Source organism: Lagopus leucura, unplaced genomic scaffold, assembly GCF_019238085.1.
Source record: "Lagopus leucura isolate 7727_CA_CO unplaced genomic scaffold, USGS_WTPT01 Super-Scaffold_810, whole genome shotgun sequence".
Lineage (NCBI taxonomy): Eukaryota > Metazoa > Chordata > Aves > Galliformes > Phasianidae > Lagopus > Lagopus leucura.
In genome coordinates this window covers 2,671,756-2,685,285 of record NW_024962261.1, presented here as the reverse complement: position 1 = coordinate 2,685,285, position 13,530 = coordinate 2,671,756, and positions in this window count along the sequence as shown.

Genomic DNA, 13,530 nt, shown 5'->3' with positions numbered 1-13,530 from the left:
CACTGATGTCTCTGTTGAGAATATATGCCCTGTGAAGAAGAAATAAACTGGGTACCCAGCAAGCATCCTAAGGATATCAACGATAGAATGTGGAGACAGCAACAATGGGTCACCTCTACTGGTGCAGATCGTTAGGAGCCCAGCATGCAGGCTCTTGTTCATCAGTGGTAAAAAATGCATAATTAACTGTGGTGACTTTGTTTAAAGATAGTGGTTTGCAGATGAAAATTTGCTGACTTTTGGTATTATTGTGCTCTTTGTATTTGTTGTTGTTTCCACAGAAATACAGAGGAGGCATTACTTTCAGAGCAGCCTACTTAGGATATAGTTTCATTTCTACATCAAACCAGAACTTGAAGCCATACCTCCTCCCCAGCAGATGTGAATACTTCTCTTTCTGTTTTCAGTTATTTCACTCTGTATTTCTGTTTGACTTAAGCCAGACTACTAAAAAAGCAACCGTTCTTTTTCGTTTATACATGGCAATAATTAACTATAAAAGATCATGAAAATTTAGGATTTTAAGTATTCCATTCAACATTTTCTGCATCAACTATGATGACATGAACTATGACCACATGATGTTACCTGATCCTGTGGGCTGAGGCAGCTGCTTGAATATTCAGAATTCATACCACTATTTAGCTGGGATGGAAGTTTGGAAGTATTCCGAGACTTTAAAAAAGCCTTACTAAAATTTAATGGACAAGAGTCTATGCTGAATGTAACATCAAAGTCCAAAGAGCAGGTACAGATTTTGGTGTGCTGAAACAAGTTTTCCAGGAAGGGATGGTTGGCATCATGCAGTCAATGCAGCTTGTCAAGGAGACCAACCTCGATGAAAACTGATCTGCTACTCAAACCCCACATAACTGGGGTTGGAACCCCCAGCACAGCAGGCCCCCTGTAGTGGGCTGCACAGGTAAGCACCCAGGTAGGCTTTGAGTATCTCCAGAGAAGGAGAACCACGGCCTGCCTGGGCAGCCTGTTCCAGTGCTATGTGCTGCTCCTTAACACTTCATGTCCAGAAACGCATGGAACTTTATCTTGGTAATACTGAACCTCTGAAAATTCACAGTCTCCATTCAGTCCAGTGGTAACTGTGCAGACTACATAAAACATTTGCTTTTTCCTTTATATTCCTCCAGCTCTGCTTGTTGGCCATGCCTTTGCAGTGACACAGAACTCTTCAGAGTCTCCCTGTAGCTGTTGGCCCAGCCTTCAATGATCACTGCTGTCTGCACACACTAAATCACTGATTTAATACCCAACCTGCATTCAGCACCAGGTGCAGACACGTTCACTTTCCTGCTTCTGCCTCATGCAGTTCTGCTTATAAATCCACATAGCAGAAAATCATATTCTTTCTGTACATGTTCCCTACATTTCACAGCCCACAGGCATTATATTGACGAAAACTAGGACTGAACAGTAAAGGTGGTGAGGCACAGGGACAGGTTACCCAGAGAGGTGGTGGATGCCCCATCCCTGGAGACATGGAAGGCCAGGCCGAAGGGGGCTCAGCACCTGATTGAGCTGTAGATGTCCCTGTTCATTGTAGGAGAATTGGGATGGATGGTCTTTAAAGGATGGCCTTCCAACTCAAATGATTCTTGGAAGGCACTTGATAGACTTTAGAAGCCTGCTGATGGAAAGAACTTGTTGAAACCCTGTGGGATGTTTTTCCCTGCACTCTTAGTACCTTTTACCAGCCTGCCTCAACTGTTTGGATCAAATTCACAGCTAAATTCCCTTTTCAAAATAACAACTTATCAACTCAAATAACAACTTATCAAACTGTGGCAGTTATCAAAGCAGTGTTTAATTTTCTCTTGTCACAATTAGGGTAGCAAAATGTAGAAATTCAAAATTTTCATGTCCCAGGCACCAATTAACAATTTAAAGCAATTCGTGATAAAATCAGTCAAATTCTGCAAACGAACTTCAGGACAACTCACACAACTGGACAACAGTGGTTTTTTTAGTAGAAAAAAAAGAGACACGTAGTTTACTGTCTATGCTCCAAAGAGTCTCAAAAGACTGAGTAACAAAGGCCAGGGATGTGACTCTGGGCAGCCTGGTCTGGTAGCTGGCGACCCTGCACACAGCGAGGGGGGGTTGAAACTCGATGATCACTGTGGCCCTTTTCAACCCAGGCCATTCTATGATTCTGTGAAAAGCATTTCAAGTATGATTCGTGGAATTCTTTGTGATTTGGGGAGATTTCAGGCACATACTTTAACTAAAGCACATACTAATCTTTACTGCTAGGAAAAAGAAGGAAGCATCAGGAGTGGCATACATGGAAATGTTTCGTGCTGTCATAACTGCAGCAAGAACCTGCATCCTTATAGGAATCCCAAAGGCCTGAAGATGCAGTTTCGACCCGCTTCTACGCCAAGTACGGCAGAGCGATCCCTCGCCTCCGCCTGACACCTAGCGTCGGGCTGAGACAAGGACAGGCGCTGCCTCCCGCAGCTCGCTCCGCTGCTCCGGCAGGCCCTCGCTCACACGGATGGATTTCCTTTTATTGGGAGATGCCGTGTTGATGACAAGATGAATGCGAGCCAGCACTGTGTCCGGGAGGCAAAATGGCCAGCCGCGTCTGCGTTGCGTCCGGACCAGCGCTGCCATCGGGCGAGGGGAGGGGATGTGCAACTGTGCTCTGTGCTGTGCAGGGTTGGGTGCCTCGGTGAGAAGGACACAGAACTGTGCTCTATGTGACAGTGACAGGGCCCGAGGGAACGGCATGGAGCTGTGTGAAAGGAGGGGCAGCTGGGGGTCAGGGAAAGGGTCTGTGCCAGAGGGAGGTGGGCATGGAACGGGATGCACAGGGCGGTGGGCACAGCCCTGAGCTGCTGGAGTTCGAGGAGCGTTTGGACAGCATGCTGAGATGCAGGGTTTGGGTTTGGGTAGGGCTGTGTGGTGCAGGGGTTGGTCTCATTTTTTGTGGATTCCTTTCAACTTGGAATACTCAGTCATTCTATGAAAACCAAAGGCTTTGCACTGCGCTGCCATCTAACTCGGAAGGGGGAACCTTTTGGCCTGTTCTGCTTGAAATCCACTCCCCTACCCCAGTGTGTCCACACAAAGGGCAGAACAGGTGGCAAGGATGCTCTTCTCACTGCTGCTGCTCACACACCACCATCACCCCCAGTCCTATCACACATCACCAAGGAAAGAGCAAAGAGCTCATCCAAGGTGCCCCACAATCCCTTACTCATTCCAGAGAGGGGGAAAAAGTGCATCCTTAAGATACAATTATTTGATAACAGGTCTGAAATTGCTTTCCCCTTTCTAGGAAGACTAGTACTGGTAAATTAACCAAGTTCGTGCCATCTGAAGAGTTAAAAAAAATAGTGAATGCAGACATTCTATCCATAGTACAAAAAAATCATTGCAGAAACAAAAACTGTCTAAGGAAATAAACTTCACTGAGTAAGTTTTGGTTTTCCTATGCAAGTTGCAAGTATGTTGGCGTTGTTTTTCAGATACTTAATTGGATATTGAGGTAATGGTCGCTGCTGTACAGTTATTGACATTTATAATTTCTGTCGTTGTTGGACTGACGAAGTAAATAAAGCATAGAGATTTTCTGATGCTCCTGAAAGATCTATTAACAGCACCACCACCAACAACAACAACAAAAAAAACCAACAAAAACAAACAAACAAACAAAAAGATTCAGAAAGCAAACAGTACTTCTGTTCCTAAATTCCCTTCATGTTTTGGCAAACTTATCCTTAGTATCCCACAATAAGTATCACTTACTGTCAATAAAGAGCAAAATCTGCAAGGAGAGCTTTTCTTCTTGATTGACTGATAAGAAGAAAAGGAATATACATTCAGATGCCCAGTATATATTTTCTATTTCAAACTGTATTTCTGGCTTAAGATCAAATTTGCTATTTTAGCAGAGATCATGCAAGAATATAATGAAAGGCAAAGGTTATAAGCAGATCCATCAATTCACTGATGTGGTTTGTTAAAGACTATTTTATAGTGAAGGGGAAGAAATGCACCCCCCTCAACCCTTTGCTCTAAGAGGAATGCTCAGAAATTGCTTCTGGGACCACAGTGCTTTCCTTCCCCGCTCTGCATGCAGACAATATTTAGGTCAAACTGGAAAGGTCGGACTTGAATCTCCACAGAGCTAAATTCTGCAGTCCAACAACACTCAAAGAGCTGTCATATCACAACTGCATCATGACTACAGATGGTGGAAGACAGCCTTTTTAAAACTGAGGGATATGCCTTTTCCATGCCAGAATATTCCTAGGGAAAGAACATGGTACATTTTCCTTGCAAGAAACCAGAAGAAACCGTGAATTCATAGGCCATATGAGGTCACCTTTTCTTACAAACCAGAAAAAAATCAACAGATGGAGTATCTGAGAGTAATTTGACCTGGCATTGCTAGAAGCCAAATCAGATTGCGAGAAAGACACCTCATATTGCAAAGGACAGAAGCTAATCACAAAGCTAATAAAAATAACACTTGCCATAGTCAGCTACTAACATAAAATAAAACTGCCAATGAAGTAGCAAAAAACCAAATGTCCAAGAAACTCGTTTAAAAAATCTTGGCATATAAAGCACTGATAGTTTAACTGAAAATGCTCCATCACCATAAATTGGTAATGCCATTATCAATTTAGAGTGTTGAGAGGAGAAGGACCTAAGTTTTAGAGCCAGCGTCTATATGCCTCTTCATCCAAGGACAATTAAGTCCAACGTGGTTATGGAAAACAAGGCAGGAAAAAAAGGAAATCTTAGATGACAGTTTCAAGCACTTCTCCCTCGTGTGGTGAAGGGTGACAATTACATCCCAGTCAGCAATAGCCGTCACTCCTGAGCCCTCTACAGGCTGGGGATGTTTGCCACAATGACTTGTCAACGTCAGTCCCCCAGAAACCAAAACGATGCTACCAGCAGCACTTTGCATCTGACATGAGTAATGTCTGCTCATCTGATCACTGGTCAGAATAAAAGGAAATTCTGATGAAAAGAACAAGTGAATATTCATGCATCGTGTGAAGATACTCACAGGAAAGTGATTTCAGAAAAGTACAACTCTGAGAACAGAACAACATTAATTTCAATCACTGTCATTCACTTTCTTCTGTCCTAGACATTGCTGTTTGTATGTTTAGCAAAATGTGGTGTTAATTTGCTCCTCTCAGTTTACAGAATCACAGAACTTTAGGGGTTGGAGAGCAACTAGTCCAAGCACCTGCTAAAGCGGGTTTCCTACAATAGGTTGCACAGTTTAGATTTCCTTAATTTAGTCTTTTATATTCTGTCTCTGCACATTGATTGACAACTGTGTTAAAATTTATCATTCCTGACCATCTCTTCTGTTTTATCTGCAGCTGTTGGGCAAATGTTCTGTGGTTCTTGTTTGCCAAAGCAGCTGGAAACAGGGTGGCATTCTGTGGAAGTGAGGTACTGATATAGTGGCAACAAGGAAAGTAAATTAAACTGTTGGAATTCATCCTTGTTATTGATGTATAATTAAAAAAGATAAAATAATAAGTACTAAATTGGTGGACTCTAACCCCATTCAAGGGAAAGATACATTATATTACAGAGGATATCACTCATGTTCTCAAAGAAAAGATGTATGCCTCACCCACACCAGGTGGCTTTGAGCAGAAGCTCGCCACAAGCATTTCAAAGCACCTTAGCTTTATTGCTTCTTGAACTGCAAAATAAGTGAAACTAGCATACAAGAATAAATCACAATCTCAATGCAGCCAATTCATCCAAAGAGCAATAAAAATTCCTCCTAGGTTTCTCTATGAATGTACATTCATGTGTTTAAAGGAATAATTTGTCATGGCCAATCAGCCAGCCTACCTCCAGCAAAACATTCTCCAGCAAGCGTAACATGATCACAGGTGTAACTCTCAGAATTGTCATGGGCAAACAGTGCTCAGTGTTCCCACCAATCCCTCTCAGAAGACTTACATGTGCTCTACCACATACTGGTGAGGGGGAAAATAGAAGCATTTTCACTGAAAACACACAATTCTACACTACCACTAGTGTTTTCTGCTTTTATGAATGGTATTTGCCCCTAACATAAAGACTGAGGCAGTTGGGAAAAGTAATGGTTTTCCTTTCAGTTTCTATACTTTGACAGTGGCCACAGAGAAAAACAAATCATCAGGCAGTGGAACATCCCCTGATGGTTCTCCATTACACTGTCAATAAAATGTACACAGCACTCATCTGTGCAGGTCTTTGTGGCTCAGATGGAGATTTTGAATGTGTTGTTGCATGTATGTAACCTAAGAAACTCTTTTTTTTGTTTGTTTGCTTCCCTCACAGGGAATTCAACATTTGTATCATCACTATTGAGATTTTTTGTTGAAGTCTCCAATCGTACAAGAATTCAGCTTTTATTCAGAAGCAAAGCAAAGACATTCAGCTAATACTGTGCAATAAAAAACTAAAAAAAGAATCAATATCATTTCGGAGTTAGAAATCAGCTTTCTTGTCTAAGGGCTTTTTGAGCGTTTGGCATTGGCAAGATTCTGCTTTGCTAAACATATTAAGTTTAAAGAAAGAGAATAAAAAACTGTCTTACCTATGGCTTTGTACTGATAAGTGGAGAAACACTGGAAATATTTTCAACATTTGCTCTAAAATAGGAGAAAAGAAAAGACATAAAATAGAGAAGTGCTAAATTGAAACAGCTTGTGGTTCAAATGAAAGCTGAGTACATGCATGTTAGGTAACTCTAAAAGGCTCAACAGATCCATTGGTGGGAATGTACAAAGACGCATGTTCCTATTGTTCAGCCTGATGGATGATATTAACAGGTGACCTTCCGCTGGGAAGAAAGGCTTTTATCAACAGCAGTAGCAAATGTTACATCCTTCTGTAACATCTGTGAGCTAGCATCCAGCTTGGCTCAACTTCTGCTTCATCTTTCAGGGGTACACTTATAGCTCCTACAAAAAACACAAGCAGTAAGTAGTGAAGTTGCACTTCCACAGTGTTTCTCCATTATACTTTTTCTATCTGGATGCTTGAGGTTACAGAAGGTAGCATTTGACATCTGCCTGCTTTAACTTGGCCGTTTTGAACTTGGTCCTGAACACACAGTGAATAAAGGCATGAACATTTGGACATTTATTTATTTAGTTGTCTTTGGCTTTGTATCAGTAAACATGGCCTTGAAGCATGATATTGGCTGTATTGCATAATAAGATATTTACTGCATTAAAAAAATACTGGAGCAAAGCCCCAGATCCTGGGTGTACCAAAACTTTTAGTGCTGAAAATTTGTTTGCACAGCCCAGATGTACGGAAGAGTGGGTGTGAGGAAGTGCTAGAATATTCTAAGACCAAGCTTTCCATGCTTATGTATTTCATTATGATCCTTGGACAGAAGGCATGCCCATGTAGCACCACGATGCTGTAAAACACATCTTACTGGCATATGTACATACTTCAAATATATGATCTGCAATTAGTACACTCATTTTTTTTAAGCTATCCCATTTTCCTTTTTGACTTTGTTCCATGTAGGCACAGACTATATAAACCTGTGGGTGATACAACACTGACTTTGTAGCTACCCAAAGCTACACTTTGAATAGATGAAGAGCAGTACTAGTTTTGCCATTGACTGAAAACAATGTATGTTGTAGGTTTATGAGTTTGGGACATATATGCCTTCATTTGGGGACTTTACCCATGTCATTTTTCTTTTAAGTAAATAACACAGGAAAGCAAACAGAATGCCTCCGGCTCTAACTCCTTGACTATGTATCTCTGAGGAATCAGGCAGCTATATGCCTGCTGCAGGACGGGTGCAAAGCATGGAGACACAGTCTCTGTAAAAAAGATTTTCCTTGTCTCCTGCTGTTGTCATCATGTTGGTTATTTCATCCGAAAATGTCTTGGACCCATGGCATAATATATGGGTTTAATTTCTGTACGTGTGGAAAACTGAGGAAGTAATAAACTGTAATAATATCCATGTACTCCAATGTTTCTTCAAGCTTATCTCATTCTTGGACATGGCGAGGCTGCTCTTGGAACAAGACTTCCTAATGCCTACCAGAACAAATCTGAACAATATTTTTCCCATTGTTTCTCTGTTCTCATAGCATCATCGAATGGCCTGTGTCAGAAGGAGCATTTGAAGACATCCTGCTCTTTCCTTCTCCTTCTCTTCTTCCTTATCTGTACATGTAATCTATGCATTTGCAATGTTTGTACAAAAATCGATGCTTTCCCTGTTGTAAAGATGAGACTAAAGGAAATGACCCATGCCTTTTCATTTTGTTGTAAAGTATTAGCTTGTATGAGCCCTCGCTGTGGGCACGCGTCAGGGACAACTGCACTCTGCCTGCAGGTGAAGAATCCTGGATGGCATTTTTGGCAACAGATATGACTGTGTGACTACCTGGTGGCCTCAAAATGAGTAACAGCCCTTCATTTGAGAAGACCCATTCTCCCTCCAGCTGTACAGTCAATCCCATCTTACTCGTACACACTCTGGCCCACATTTCCAATGAGTACACCAATGCAAAAACAGATACAAGAAATTATTGGCAAAGTACTCCTCTTCTGCCTGGCTAGCACAGAAACTTCTACCCATGGCTTTGCATTGGTCCTTCAACATGTCCCTGTGCCTTTACATTTTACTCATACTGTGTATGGGGTTTAGATAGCTGAGAACAAGTGCTGCAGTGCCCTGCTCATGATCTGGTATTTGTAGCCCTACCTCCGCATGCAATCTCTTGTACTCGGATTGCACAAGAACACACAGGTAGTTGAGTAAATGTGTGAAATACTGGGATGCAGCTGCAGAAGGGTGCAGAGGAAGGGCAAGGCCTGCAAACCCCAAAGAAGTGAAGTGGAGCTTAGCAAGGGTGGGGATGGCCTGCAGGAGAAGTGTCTTAAGGGACAGCTAGCTACTCCAAACACGCATGGATCATGGCAGCAGATTATGTTGCGTGAAGGGATAATTTTGAACTGCATCCTTGTTTGGAAAGCCAGTGATGTAACACAAATGTAAATGTACTCCCACAGAAATGAACTGCAGCCATCCTAGCAGCCTGAAGATTTGTTGCACCATGCACATTATCCTTATCTGCAAATTCAACCCTGTTTTACACTGGTTCAAAATACACTGACTTGAACATGCCTATGACACCAGTCCCAGATACCCTGCATTCTCTCTTCCTCTCATAGCAGACCTGTTACTTTTGCAGAAAAAAAAAACAAAACACTGTATTTTCCTGTTATCTTTCACATTCATCTCTGGGAACAACTGTAGGAGACGGTGGATATCCTAAGCTATTTGCTTCAGAAGTCATTTCACTTAATCAATATGTTAGTATCACTTGAGGTGTTCCAGAAAGACCTTTTTTATATTTCCACTGTTTGTCATTTTAAACTCAAATATTTGGGTTTAGTAGTATAAATAGGTGTTCCTAACCATTTTCCAGGACTAGAAAGTCACTGAATGTGTAGCCCACTTGCACAAACACCATGTGGAAAGTCTGTACTAAGAAAAGTCCCGAAAGATTTTAGGAACTTTAAAAAGTTCTAGTAACAAAGTGCAAATAAAAATTCTGCTACTGATCAAGAAAACATTCATTTAATCCTACTTACTGAAAACTACAGTAGCATGTATCTTATACTATAACTAGCTGTTATACTGATGTACAGTCACAGAATACAACTCTCCAGCTGGTGTAAATTTTTTAGTTTAAAATCAAATTCTTTCCTAACACAAATTTAATATGGATTGACTTACCATTTTCAAAGCAATGACTATGTTCTTTTCATCCAAACATTTTTCCTGCATTTTTCCTCTGACTTCTTTTTGTGACAATATAATTTCCATAAGACTTTGGTCCATTTTAACCTGCCTTTGGAAATGGCAGTCTGGAGAGCATGCCCCTGGGGAGAGCCAGGCTGCTGGTGCGGAAAGGACATGGGGGAGTAGGAATGAAATAGTAACTTTTTCCAGTCATGCCTTTTTCCTTAGAGCATTGCTCTCTGTCAGTGACCACATAGTGACAACAGAAATTCCTTTGCTTCAGAGAAAGTGCTGCAGATACCACGTGGAGATCCCACCCACATAGAGACTGTCGCCCAGTGGCATGCAATTGATTAGGTACCACAAATTACTGGTATGTGTAGGATCTCCTACCGCCCCAACAGTACTAGAAAGCTAGCATGAGCTGCCCAGTCTACTTTGTTTTCCCCCGAGCAAAGGGTCACAGGCAAGGTGTGTGGGATGGGAGTCTGGCACCTTTGGAGAATGCATTGGAGACACCCGGGTGCGTGTTAGGGAGATGTGGCCCAGCCACCAGCTGTGGTTACCTCTTAGTCCTTGAAGTAAGGGTTTTACCATTGCAGAACTTCTCACCTGTGCCTCTGGAATGAAAACTTCCATCTTCTAGAAACCTTTTTTTTTAAAAACCTGCAAAGGAGTAGGGTCCCTATGAAGTACAAACTCATTTCTTGGGTCTGCTACAGATTTTTGTATGCAGTTTCTGCCAAGCTTTTGTTTCCCTGCTGTGTAGGAAAATTATTTTTGATTAACACCATGAACACTGCAATGTAAGAGATGAAGGACATCTGCTATTACCAGCAGAGAAAATCATGCTGCTGCTTCTCTTTCCTGAGCTGACCTCCTCCTGCTTTTTTCTTCTACCATCACAGAACTTTTCACCACTGCATGAAGCAGCTCCTATATCTTACAGACAGAAGCCATATAGTTGTTGGTTAAAACTGTTGTATTAGTGCAGGACCACACAGCCTGTGTTTGCCTGGCCTGTAGCTTCCCCTCATGGAATCACAGAACATCTGGAGTTGCCAGGAACCCACTGTCAAACCGCAGATCTTCTGACCAATTGAACAGTAGGACTCCAGACCACTTCCAGCTCGAACTGACCTCCTGGCTACTGGCAGAAGGGACATCTGGAGGCACTTCTGTAGCATCGTGAATCCATTCCAATCCTTGCAATAAAATTCTTCTGATACACCTGTCCCTCTTTTTTTCTTTCTGCACTTAAACATTATATTAGCCTTTAGCGCAGATGACTTCCTCACTTGAAAAATATGTATTTTCCATGAAAGCCAGAGTTTGCATCAAACTGTGCTTTCCAAAATCTTGCATTTCCTTTAATTTCTATTGCATGAATGTTCAGACCATAAACATTTTTGCTGCATTTTTCTTCTTTCCTTACAATTACTGTACTTCTTGGCTTCACCGTGTTAATGACCTTATGTGGCCTCTTTGCATGTCACAGCTTTCTACAGTGCTCAGTTTAAACAGCATCTCTATCCCTTTCACAGCTTGTAGGAAAAACAGTATGCTTGTACAGGCCTACACATGTTATTATGGCTTATGGTAAATAATACAATGAAAAGAGACAAACTTCCCTTTGAGTTTTAATGCAGCCGCACTGAAAACACAAATATTTCATCATTTTTAGTATGTGCAGCCTTAAACTTTTGCTGGTGAAGGAGTGTTTTTTCTACCAGATAGCTGTGGCAGGGCAGCCAGAAGGCCAAGCTGCAGGGCTTTCAGCGAGATAAGATGGCCTCCCTCTCTCCCTGCTCTCCGAACAAAACTTCAGCTCAGGTTCACACCACCAGGATCTCAAACCTCTTCCTGTGAATGCCATGGGAGCTCAAGGATCTGCCCCACAGCCCTGCTCAGTCCTGGGGTGTTTTGGAGACACAACGAGCAGATACCGCCCTGTGGGGCACCGGGTAGCAAGGACAACCAGCAGACATAAACACAGCCCTTCTGGATGCCAAGTTGCCAAGGCAGCAGCGTGCAGAGATTCACAGAGGATTTAATTCTATCCACAAGCACTGTTAGGACTTTTATCATGATCCCAGTTTCCAGCAGTTACATAATAACGTTTAGGTTAGTAGCTGAAGCTGCTGCTTGCCTTGCTCCCACCAGCCAGGCAGCCGTGCCAGTGCTTCTCACAGCTCTGATCACACTGGCTGTGGCAGGTCCATCATCCTCTTGTCAATGAAATGTGTCTGCATGTGTGTGCTGGCTTCTGCATCTGCTCAGTGAGGATCTTTCACTTACAGTGACAGGGACCCAAACCATTCCACAGACTGACCCTGCATCAGTGGAAGGTCAGTGTTCAGTCATGGCCCTGGCAAAACCCTCCCACACTGCAAAGATCTCTTTGCATGCTATCCCTTCCTTTGGTAGCCCCTTGCCAGCCCATTTTGTACCTTGCTAGTCCTTGTATTTTCTTTTGTGCTATACTTCTATCCCCAGCCTCTGATAAGTCTCTGTTTACAGTGACAGTTCAATAGGAGGTCCCAAAGGCGCCAGTATCCTGCAAGAAGATAAAGCTGTCTTTTTCTGCCTAGATTCAAGTCGTGCAGTCTTTATGGTGTAGCTGGGGTACAGAAATTTTTCCACTTGGCAGCACATGCCTAATGCATTACCCCTTAGAGATGCTCTACCAGAATATGTGGCCTGGTTTGTCCCTGTCCTGTGTAAGTGCTAAGCTCTGAAGGAGGAGAACCTCATCTGCAGAGGGTGGTCTGACAAATGTTAAGCAGGATCCTTGGTAAACTTGGAAGGCAAGAAAAGAGAGCTAAGGAAGAGCGTTTAAAAAAATAATGTATGTAAATCCCTGGCTTTGCCAGCAGTTCCTGTACATCTCAAATGCCCTGTCATGTTCTGGAGACCAGTGTTGCTGCAGTGACATCCCAGTGTCCCATCAGACCTGCCCTGTGACATGAGTTCCAGCACTGGACAATCTGGGATTCAGATCAGGCTTAAAAAAAAGTTTAATTATCTGTCTAAATAAACAAGCATGGGTAACAGGTTTTTTTTTTTTTTTTTTTTTTTGTATTTTTTTGTATTTCTTTTTCTTTTTTAATAAGGAATGTTGTCAGTCCTACTTTATTATGCGTAATAGAAGGAGGTGAAAAAAAAATCAATATAATCACTGCACCTAACCTACTTAAACTACAATCACAATGTTATCTGACTGCCTTACAACATTGTTTAAATCCAACAAGTAGACAAGAAAACAACAAATCTATGCAGGGTTTTTTATACATATGGTGAGAAAGTTTGCAGAATGTTAAAATATATTTTCTGTTCTGTATGCTTCTGGTACAAGGAAGGGATGTGCAGAATACTGTATACTTATGAGCAGAGCCGTGACTCATACAAACAATAATCAACTTCAGAACATAAACTGCATATCTTAAAATGTTACTCCAAATCTCCTACCATTGCTCGTATAAAATAAAATCCAGCACCTACTAAAGTTCAGCCAGCTGATTCTCTTTGACTCCAGTGGGCATTTGACCAAGCCCATGATGACTGTGAAGTACCTGACAATTTAATTGTATTCATATGAAAAAAATCACATTGCATAGATTTAAACAGGAAGACATGCAATAACAAGACAAGTCACAGTATAGCAAAACCTTGTTTCTTTGGTGAAACAGAAGCAGATATAAAAGTTACAAAGATTTTAGACTTTCATTCACAAAAAAACCAGA